This window comes from Saccostrea cucullata, unplaced genomic scaffold (assembly GCF_032062105.1).
Source record: "Saccostrea cucullata isolate Sc308-1 unplaced genomic scaffold, CSIRO_AGI_Scuc_v1 ctg3746, whole genome shotgun sequence".
Lineage (NCBI taxonomy): Eukaryota > Metazoa > Mollusca > Bivalvia > Ostreida > Ostreidae > Saccostrea > Saccostrea cuccullata.
The window spans coordinates 7432-18811 of NW_026937928.1; the positions used below are offsets into that span (position 1 = coordinate 7432).

At 35.1% G+C, this 11380-nt stretch overlaps 1 long non-coding RNA gene across 1 annotated transcript; it reads right to left on the bottom strand.

The window, feature by feature from the left end:
• Nucleotides 1-5097: 5097 nt before the first annotated feature.
• LOC134249077 (uncharacterized) lies at nucleotides 5098-10799 on the bottom strand. Its single transcript, XR_009988211.1, has 3 exons — nucleotides 10228-10799; nucleotides 9178-9366; nucleotides 5098-5388 (listed from the first exon to the last, which is right to left on the bottom strand). It is a non-coding gene; the product is annotated as an uncharacterized LOC134249077 (long non-coding RNA).
• Nucleotides 10800-11380: the final 581 nt, after the last annotated feature.

Consider the following 11380-nt stretch of genomic DNA (forward strand, 5'->3'; position numbering starts at 1 on the left):
CTATAAGTATTCTCTATGATACAATTTTCTGCTGTCATGAATGAAAATTTCTTTTTGGACAAGTATTTTGCATGGGAACCGGGACTATATTTTTGACATCAGATTAGCAAATGAGGCACCAAAGTGACTTCAACTGACAAAGCAGCTGAATGAAAGCTGCATTATGGGTTACGTACTACAGATACTACTGTACAGGATTTCTATGCTATTGTACTATTAGTGAATACAATTGTCAGTAGGATTCCCTGGCCAACACACATGATCATGAGTATTGTTTATAAGGAATAAATCCAAGGTCATTTTGGGAGGTTCAAGGTCACTGGAAGAAAAATTTCTTAATTCGTGTCCGGTCCATATCTTTCTTACGGATAAACTTGGTAGGTTCTCATTTCACACAAAGGTTGCCCATGACCCAAGGATGTCATGACTTTGATCCAAGGTCATTTGGGGAACTTCAAGGTCACTGGAAGAAAAATTTCATAATTAGTGTCTGGTCCATATCTTTCTTATGGATAAACTTGGTAGGTTCTCATTTCACACAAAGATTGCCCAAGACCCAAGGGTGTGTCATGACCTTGACCCAAGGTCATTTGGGGAACTTCAAGGTCACTGGAAGAAAAATTTCATAATTCATGTTTGATACATATCTTTCTTATGTAAAAACTTACTTCTGAAAAACCCAGCAGGGGGTTTTTTTCCTTTTTTGACAGTTCTAGTTTATTCCAGATATGTAATATCTGGATGCTTTTTAGTTCACCTGAGCCGAAGGCTCAAGTGAGCTTTTCTGATTACATTTTGTCCGGCGTCCGTTGTTCTGTAAACTTTTCACATCTTCGACTTCTTCTCAAGAACCGCTGGGCCAATTTCAACGAAACTTGCCATAAAGCATGCTTAGATGAAGGGGATATCCGACACAAAGCAATCCCGGGTGAAGGGGGCGGTTCAAGTTTTTACAAATAAAGGGCCAAACCATCATTCAAGGGGAGACAATTAGTGAAAATTTGGTGGTATGTTTTAAAAAACTTCTCAACCATTGTGCCAGGTAAGATATGGGGAAACATCCTCAGGTAGTGTAGATTCAAGTCTGTCAAATCATGACACCCAGGGGGTAGGACAGGGCTACAATGACCAACCAAAGTTTTGTATAGAAATATATGGAAAAATTCTTTAAAAATCGTCTTCTCAAAGCCATAATTGCTCATATTTATATGGAAGCATCCCCAGGTAGTGTAGATTCAAGTTTGTTCAAATCATAACACCCAGGGGGTAGGACGGGGCCACAATGGCCAATTAATTATTATATAAACATCTCTAAGCGACAGGGCTTTGACTTACTGAAACTTAAAGTTTTATATAAAAATAATAGGAAAATTCTTTAAAAATCTTCTTCTTGAGAACAGCAAAGCCATAATTGCTCATATTTATATGGAAGCATCCCCAGGTAGTGTAGATTCAAGTTTGTTCAAATCATATTCCCCCGGGGGTAGTGCGGGGCCACAATGGCCGACCAAAGTTTTCTATAGAAATATATAGGAAATTCTTTAAAAATCTTTTTCATAGGAATAGCAAAGCCATTATTGCTCATATTTATATGGAAGCATCCCCAGGAGTGTAGATTCAAGTTTGTTCAAATCATGTCCCCCAAGGGGTACGACAGGGCCACATTGGCTTACCAAAGTTTTATATAGAAATATATAGGAAAATTCTTTAAAAATCTTCTTCTTAAGAACAGCAACCGTTCACAGTAGCCCAGTCAGCAGAGTGCTCGCTTCATGATCAGGAGGTCGTGAGTTCGTATGGGCTGCGACTGACCTAGTCATTAAAATTGGTGGCCAATTGTTCCTTCGCCATGTGTTTATTAAATGTAAAGTACAATTGTTTTAGAAATGTCAGACGTTGGAGGTGTACCTGACTATCACGAGGAACCTCTACCAAAGCATGTGCCAGATTTCACTTAGGTTAAAAAAATAATTTTCTGATTTACCGCTTCACGGACAACAAGGGGACTTTTCATGAAGGTGATTGTAATGATGGGGAGTTCGGAGCGGGGCGAATCAAGTTTGGGAGTATTACAAGATCAGAGCCGTATCAATGTGGCCATCGTGATAACAAGGATGATGAATAGACATCTCCTTCCAAACTGTTTACAGATTTTGGAAAACACCATGATGGGTGTTCTATGGACTTTTTAATTGAAAACTATTCGTTGCTTTGATGTACATCAAACTTGCAGTACTAGACTGATCATTTGAGTGATTTGAAACAGTGTATTTTTTCTTACATCTTGTTAACATGAAAATATTTGCTTTTTAGGAGTGTAAGCGTGAGATAGAAAATGTATTATTTTCCGGATATTTCCAAAGTTGTCGATTTTCTCTCTTTATACATCGAATATTTATTTACCAGCAGCGCCTTCTTTAAAATGAAACCTTGCTTGTAGGGGTTCACATTTGGAAAGATAAACAAGAGGATTTGCTTATTACTCTTCATTTTGGAACAAGATCGAAAAGATTTAACACTTTCAATGTCAAAATATCTACAACACAAGCCATTAAGAATTTCAACAATCTCATCGCCGCTTACAGGTCATCTGTGGTTCTCAATTTTTTTTTATCCTTTTACAAAGTTCCTTTATAAGTTTTCGCCAAGAGTTTTCAATTATATTAATATCGGAGCTTTGAGAAGGCCAATCAATAGTCGGAATATTCTCTTGTGTCATAAATTCTTTTACAGTCCTGTCCCTATAAACGAGGGCATTGTCAGCTTGATATAGGTAATCATTTGATGAGAAATGTGCTGCCAAAGATAATTAAAATTATTTTTACATATTTTTGAGCATGTTTGTTCCCTTCTATAACAGAAAGTTTGCTGACTCCATTGTAATTTATACATCCCCAGATCATTAAATCCAAACGTCCCCCGACGATTGAATGATTGATCTCGTTTAACGTCCTTCTTGAGAAAATTTTACACTCATTTGAAGACGTCACCGATGCCGGTGAAAAGCTTCAAATTGAAACCTATACTCGGCACTCAGGGCCATTGAGCAGTTCGTGCCAACACCTATCGTGACACGGGACCTATGTTTTTAAGATCATATCCTAAAGACCCTTGACTTTCATTTCTAGTGCCGAGCGCTTGGCAAAGGAATGATGTAGCAAAGCCATTATATATGGGAAAATTCTCTAAGAATCTTTGGGATAGAGCAGGCCAAACTTTTGGATTTAAACTTTTCAATAGTAAATAAATTTCTACTTTTTCCTAGCCACAATGCTCAGGTGAGAGATGTGGCCCATGGGCCTCTTGTTAAAGTATTAATAGTTTTGTAAGACATTGCAGTCAGGATAAAGAATACATTTGTAAACGTCTGAAGATGTAATGCAAGGTGCTCACGTTTTAATCTGTGTTGCCTTTTTTATTTTAATTTTACCTCTTTAAAAACCGGACACTGTGAAATTTTCAAATTTGGATATTGTTAACCAGTGATCGAGATGGCAACAAGAAAAGATAGTCAGAGGGATAAAGAAAAGGAGGAGAAATAAATACAGAAGGTATTCTTTTCAACATCCTTGAAACGATGAGTAATATAAGAGAGAAAATGGATACAACAAATGATCTACTGCGAGATCTGATCAAGGTATGTGAAAATCGTACGGAGAACAGTGACAACACTGAAACATTTGTTAAATCTGTAAATGTAGAAGAAATTTTGAATTATCATTCACCAAGTGAAATGATCCAACAAGAAATTAATGAGCTTGCGCTGCAAAAAGAGGCAGACAAAATTTGTACAACAGAAGCATATATTACAACATCAAGAGCAATAAAGGTATGTAGGAAAACAAAACAACAAACCACATTACCATAATTTTGATAAAAGAAAAAACAATATCACGCAATCATGGAGTAGTGGTGAACTTAATCATTTAAATAACAAATACGGAAACGGTTATAGAATGCCAAATAACTTCCAAGAAAATACCTACAAGAAAAATGGAATCACCTACATTGGAAAAAAAGTTAAAGCCATATATGGCGTAACTGATCAAAAAATATATTTTTGAAAAATACAAAATTAAGTAAATAAATATAGTTAAACACCTCGTTTCACCTAATAATACAATTTTATCTTCTCTATAATGTGTTATTTAAATCTTTTGTATTTTCTTCCGAGTCGGAGAAAATTCCGAGAATCCAAATTAAATTGTGATATCTTTATAACGCAACTGACTTAGATTTTGGAATTTACGGAAAAGTTCTATCTTTATATAAAGTAATCATACAAATAATAAGTTCTTGTAATTTTAGTCTAATAATTTTCATTGAACATACGCCATATATGGCTTTAACAAGTATTTTTTAGGCGGTGGCAAACCGAACAGCGGACAGAGATTCCAGCATCATCAACAAATGACTAGAGCAAAGCTCGTTGCTAAGCAACGAGTGGGTCTTCCTTCCTAGCGATAAGCAAAAAATTAAATGTTTCTGTCTAGATTGTCAACTTTGCTAACATTCTCTTTTTCCATTTGTCTCAAAAACCCTTACTTGAATTCTTTAATTTGGTGTGAGCATGAGGTCTCTCTAACAGCATTCTTGAAATCGTATCCATAACAGTTAAACTTCCAATATTATGACTTTTGATATTGGATATATCATCTTTGTTGCAATTATGTTTGTGAAACGTGTCATACTACAGAAACATAAGTGTTTTGCTAGATTACCATCTTACTGGTTCCTTTAGCTCAGATGGGCTAATAAGTATGCAACAGGAACAGTTTTGCAGTTGACATTGAAATGCGACTGGACATCTCTTCAATCTTGTTTTAGAAAACTACATTTACATGCCCTATGTACTGAATTCCTTGGAATCATACACATGTTTATGCCTTTATTTAGTTGTATGTGCCAAAATAACATTTTTTTTACATAACTGTAAAAAATTTTACATTACTGTAAAAATACACATACATGTATTACAAGATCTTATATTCCTGCTGAAGACAGAGGATCTATCTTAATCATTAGAATAAGTAAGTCTAAACTTTGAAAGGGAAGACCTTAATAAAGAGATCAACATGCAACACAAAAAAATATTACTATATTTAAAAATAACATTTATTCCAATGTAATTACTGGTACATGTACTTCTGTTACAAAAACTATTTCACTTGAAAAACTGAGAGCAATTGATATGTTTATACTTGTGGATTTATGTTGTCAAATCAAAATTTAAAAATGATACACAGTGTGTTTAAAAGTTGTCTTCACAAACCAAAACTTTACTTATTTTCACTATGCTGTTTATTCCATGTCAAATCCAAACAGATGATCTTCTGGCAAATCATGGTCATGCTTGGTATCGAAATTCAGTATTCAGATGAGTCACACCTGTGTAAAAGAAATTATAATTTTTTAGTTTATAATTCTTTTACTAATAAAAAGTGTAATTCATGAGATTATAAATTAGATTATCAAATTGAGAGATAAGTTATTGTCACATTTTCTGTGTATAATTTGTAAATTTTAATGTACTCTTCCATCAATTAAAAGAAGTTTACACCAATTAAGGCAGTCATTTATGCTATCCCCTAATAAGACAACATACAAGTGCAAAGTAATCATGCACTAGCGGGTTTAGGATAATGTGCTAGAGTATTTATTACAACATACTAGCACGAGGTGACAATGTGCTAGCATGTACGTCAGTGATAATATGCCAGCACACTGAATCCAACATGCAGTGAAGCTAACACTCAACAGATTGTTTAGAGTTGTGTTTGCATGATATTTTGTTTTGTGTTAACACAGCAGCGTGTTGTTTAAAGCTGCATTGGAGTGGCAGTCTGTTGAAATTAACATTCTAACACACTGCAACTTCACATCATTGGAATACCATATTTTTAAAAACTGGCAAACCAATATCTTATGATTACTAAATAGGTATTTGCAACTGTAAATGCTGATTTCATGGTGACAATAATACCAGTAATTCACTGTATATCTGAGAACTGAACAATTATAATAAGGCGTGTTCAGATAGGGCCACTTGCTAAAGCTCTATAGCACTTTCATAAAAACGTGCCATCTTACCAACACAAAAGACGCCATTAGGCTATCACACAGCTTGCCATCACAACACTGAAAAACACTTTTGCACCAACAAAAATTCACACCACACGCTGTCACACTAACACAACACACTGTCATGCTAATACAATTTCACACAACAAATTATCAGGCTAACACGAGTTCACACAACACACTATCATGCTAACACGAATTCACAAACACGCTGTCTCGCTAACACAAGTTCACACAACACGCTGTCTCGCTAACACAAGTTTTACACAACACGCAGTCTCACTAATACGAGTTCATACAACACACTGTCTAGTTAAGACAAGTTCACGCAACACAATGTCACGCTTAGATGAATTCACACAACACACTGTCACGCTAACATGAGTTTACAGAACACGCAGTCTCACTAACAAGAGTTTACACAATACACTGCAAGCTAACAAGAGTTTACACAATACACTGTCACGCTAACACAAAGTCACAAAACAGGCTGTCTCACTATTCACTAAAACAAAGTCACACCAAACGCTGTTGCGATAACACACTGTCATCCTAATACCATTTCACACAACACACTGTCAGGCTAACACAAATTCACACAACACACTGTCACGCTAACACAAATTCAAAAAACATGCAATATCGCTAACACGAGTTCACACAACACCCTTTCTCGCTAACATGAGTTTACATAACACGCAGTCTCCCTAACACAAGTTCACACAAAATGCAATCTTGCTAACAGGAGTTCACACAACACAATGTCTCTCTAACACCAGTTCACACAACAAATTTTCAGGATAATACAAGTTCACACAACACACTGTCACGCTAACATGAATTCATACAACATGCTGTCTCTTTAATAAGAGATCACACAACAGGCTGTCTCGCTAACATGAGTTTACACAACACGCAGTCTGGCTAACACTAGTTTACACAACACGCAGTCTCGCTAACACGAGTTTACACATCACAAAGTCTAGCTAACACAAGTTTTACACAACACGCAGTCTCGCTAATACGAGTTCATACAACACACTGCCTTGCTAACACAAGTTCAGGCAACACACTGTCACGCTCAGATGAATTCACTCAACACACTGTCACGCTAAAATGAGTTTACAGAACACGCAGTCTCACTAACACAAGTTTACACAATACACTGTCATGCTCACACACGTTTACACAATACACTGTCACGCTAACACAAAGTCACAAAACAGGCTGTCTCACTTTTCACTAACACAAGTTCACACCAAACGCTGTTGCGAAAACACACTGTCATCCTAATACCATTTCACACAACACACTGTCATGCTTAGATGAGTTCACACAACACACTGTCACGCTAACACAAATTCACAAAACAGGCTGTCTCTCTATTCACTAACACAAGTTCGCACCAAACGCTGTTGAGATAACACACTGTCATCCTAATACCATTTCACACGACACACTGTCATCCTAATACCATTTCACACAACACACTGTCAGGCTAACATAAGTTCACACAACACACTGTCATGCTAACACAAATTCAAAAAACATGTAATATCGCTAACACAAGTTCACACAACACGCTGTCTTGCTAACATGAGTTTCCATAACCCACAGTTTCCCTAACACGAGTTCACACAAAATGCAATCTCGCTAACACAAGTTCACACAACACGATGTCTCTCTAACACCAGTTCACACGACAAATTTTCAGGATAACACAAGTTCACATGACACATTATTACCTAACCTACTATATAAATTATAATTAGGCATTTTGAACTGTTTCACGGTTAACTATATGTCTTTGATCATGAAACAGTGAACTGTTGACCGGTCCACAGAATGAACTGTTGACTGTTTAAAGCGTCATCGTGATATTCAAGCATTTTGACGATCACGACATCACTATTTACCTGCTCTATAATTAATCATATTTAAATAAAAAACGCAAACAATCCATTTATTAAGTATTACTTTAAGTTAAAAATATTAATTTAATCTTTATATTATGTGTTCAGCTAATTAATAGACAAGTATGTGAATATATAGTCATGAAAAACGTTTAATTGATTATTTGTGTGTTTTTATTCCAATTTGATTAATTATATAGTAGGTTAGGTAATAAAACACTTATTCAATGACTACTCGGTGAAACATTCAAAATGTTGTCCCTCGGTAGTGGGGGAGACCTGGGAAACTGTTGCCCTCGGCATTCGGCCTCGGGCAACAGTTTCACAAGGTCCCCCCACTACCTCGGGACAACATTTTGACTGTTTACCTCGTATTCATTGAATAAGTTTATACTATCATGCTAACCTGAATTCACACAACATGCTGTCTCGTTAATAAGAGTTCACACAACACGCAATCTAATTAAAATTAGATGTTAGATCCGCTCGCATACTTGCTACACTAACATCTAACAACATCCCATAGAGGGTCACGTCAAAGGTCAAATTCGAAACACCTCTAGACTTATTAGATTCGATTACGTCAACAAATATGCGATGATTTTGCAGCGACAATTTGATTGGTTGATAGATTTTGAACTCTGACGTGACCCTTTATCTGATGTTGTTAGATGTTGGTGTAGCGAGTATGCGAGCGGATCAAACATCTAATTTTAATTAGATTGCACAACACGCTGTCTCGTTAACATGAGTTTACACAACACACAACTCACTGTCAGGCTAACACAATTTAGTTCACAAAACAAACTGCCTTGCTAACACAAATTCATACAACACACTGTCTCGCTTACACAAGTTCACACAACACACTCACATTGCTGAGTTTAAAGTGGTCTACCCTAATTTGAAGAGGTTTAACACTATATGGTAACATATCTCTATATAAGTAAAGAGCTTCAAATTTAAGATAAAAACATTTATGCAGTAATGTTCCTTAACATGCATCTGGCATATAAAATGAATGAAACCTTAAAAACCTCACAGTACATGTTTACTTAGCTAAGTAAAGGTCTAAATTGATGCTATTCAACAATATATATTAACATCTCTAAGTATATGTGAATGAGTGAAATTCACAAATAAATATTATCAAGCAAAGTATCAATAAGAAGCTGAAACTTACGTCGCAGGTTCCAATCCCATTGCTAAATGCTTTAGACAGGTTACTCCTATGAGACTGCATAAACCAAGATTCTGTGTCACGGTAGGTGTTAGCACAAAATGGATCTCATACTTCTTAAAGGCAATAAGTGCTGAGTACAAGTCTATACTTGCAGCTAATACCATTCCAAGTGGTGGCACCATGAAATGACTGAAAAATGTATGATTAAGGCAAATAAACAAACATTAAACCATTACAGCAGTCTTATCAAACAAAAAAGCAAACTTTCTATTATTACAATATTTTAAAACAAATTTCTTTTGCAATTTAACTGAGCAATATTTGTCCTTTTTTGTCAGTAAAGTATGATATTAAATAATTAAGACTTTTTAAGAACATGTATTTATAGCGAGTCCAGACAGCAGCACAAATCCCTGCCCATAAGGCGAGCTCTTACGATAACACCTTGACAAAAGAAGATTGTGACTTGCACATTGCTCCACACAATTTTTCAGAGTATTAACTTTGGACCCACAGTGCTTAGCTTATTTAACATGTTTAAGCTACATTCAAAATTCATTTCTATTTAAATTAGCTATCCCTATTCATGTTCACATGAAGCTAATGGGAAGTAATTAAAGGAGCAGTGAATTCATTCGAATTAAACATTTGAATAAACTCTCAGTGTGAACACTGAGCATGGATGCACCAAATGTCAAATGCGGCTTGACAAGCACAATCTAAATTAAAACTAAATAAGTATCTGCCATCACCCTTACAGTCACACAGTCAATATATAATTTGTTGAATATATTCTGTAACATTAAGTGCAGTTTGAATTATAGAGTATGATCACTATGATAGATAGTAGGACTGTTGAAATTACATCCTCAAAAATGAAATTTAAAAAAAATAAAATATATAGCTGTGGGGATTTACAAGGCAAACAGAGAGCGTCTGAACTGTAAAACAGATAATATATCGATGTGTTTGTGTATTTCTAATAACATCAATGTATGTCACTGTCATGTAAACATTAGTGTAAATTTTAAGTAATAAGAATATTCTAACCCTCATTCCAATGGTCCAAGCCAATCATACATTAAAATGTCGCTGTCAGCTCTTTCATCACTTGATACAATTATCACTGGGGAATCCGAAGCAGAGTCAAGAGTGTTCATCCTTGTTAATGTGACAGTCAGAATTTCCTCGTTAACAATTCACACAAGATTCTTAGAATATATGAATTGGGATAATTCTGCTTAGAATAATGTTCCAGAGAACTGACAAAGTACTTCGTAGCTGCAGATTAAATGAGTGCACATGTCTACAAACGGATTCTTTGTGAGAAAATGTTCAACTTCACAAATCATTCTATTTTCAGTTTGTAAACCATGGCAAACATGTGTCCGACGTCGACTCGAAGGGGCACACTAAAAACGGGATATACTAGAGACCTGATATTTACCTGTAGTTTTAATTTTTAATTAAATGGTAATATTGAGTATTTTAAATTTCTTATGTACAGACTTTATGACTTCGAGGTATATGCTATACAAAAATTCAATTGTTTGGAACATATACAGACAAATTTGAATCAGGTCAAATCAGTGTTTAATACATTGCGTCTTTAGTATCTTCCTGTTTCCCACAATGCCGCGCGTTGTTTACAAACAAGCGCGAAAAAATCCTCTAAACTAGGTACTAATTCTTGTTGTGTACATCATCACATTTTAAAATTATTTGAATAAAAAGAAAACAAAGAAACACCGAATTAAATCTATATCTTTTAGATGCATCAACTAAAAATATGCACATGTATGCAGAAAAGGCTTGGCTGGCTATAGTAGACAACTTGTTCCTGAAAGGTTTCTCACATATATGTACTTGTTTTATATAAAAACAATTAAATATAGCTGGAAGTTTATTTCTTTTTATATCAAATGACAAGATTTTATAAGTTCGAAATTATTTTAGTCAAACTTTTTCATAATATACCAATATTTTTAGCTATCAGAAAAAAGCGTGTATGATCTATTAACCCCTAATTATAGGGGCCAGCCCCTTTTCGTTAATCAAATATGAAAGCTCTCGTAATTACCCACAACTTTTGTTCTATATTTCTTACCAAATTATTCTCGGTTTAAAAGTTATTACACAAAAAGTAGCAAAAATTCAAAGAAAAAAAAATTACTAAATTTTGCCGTTTTATATCTTCCAAACT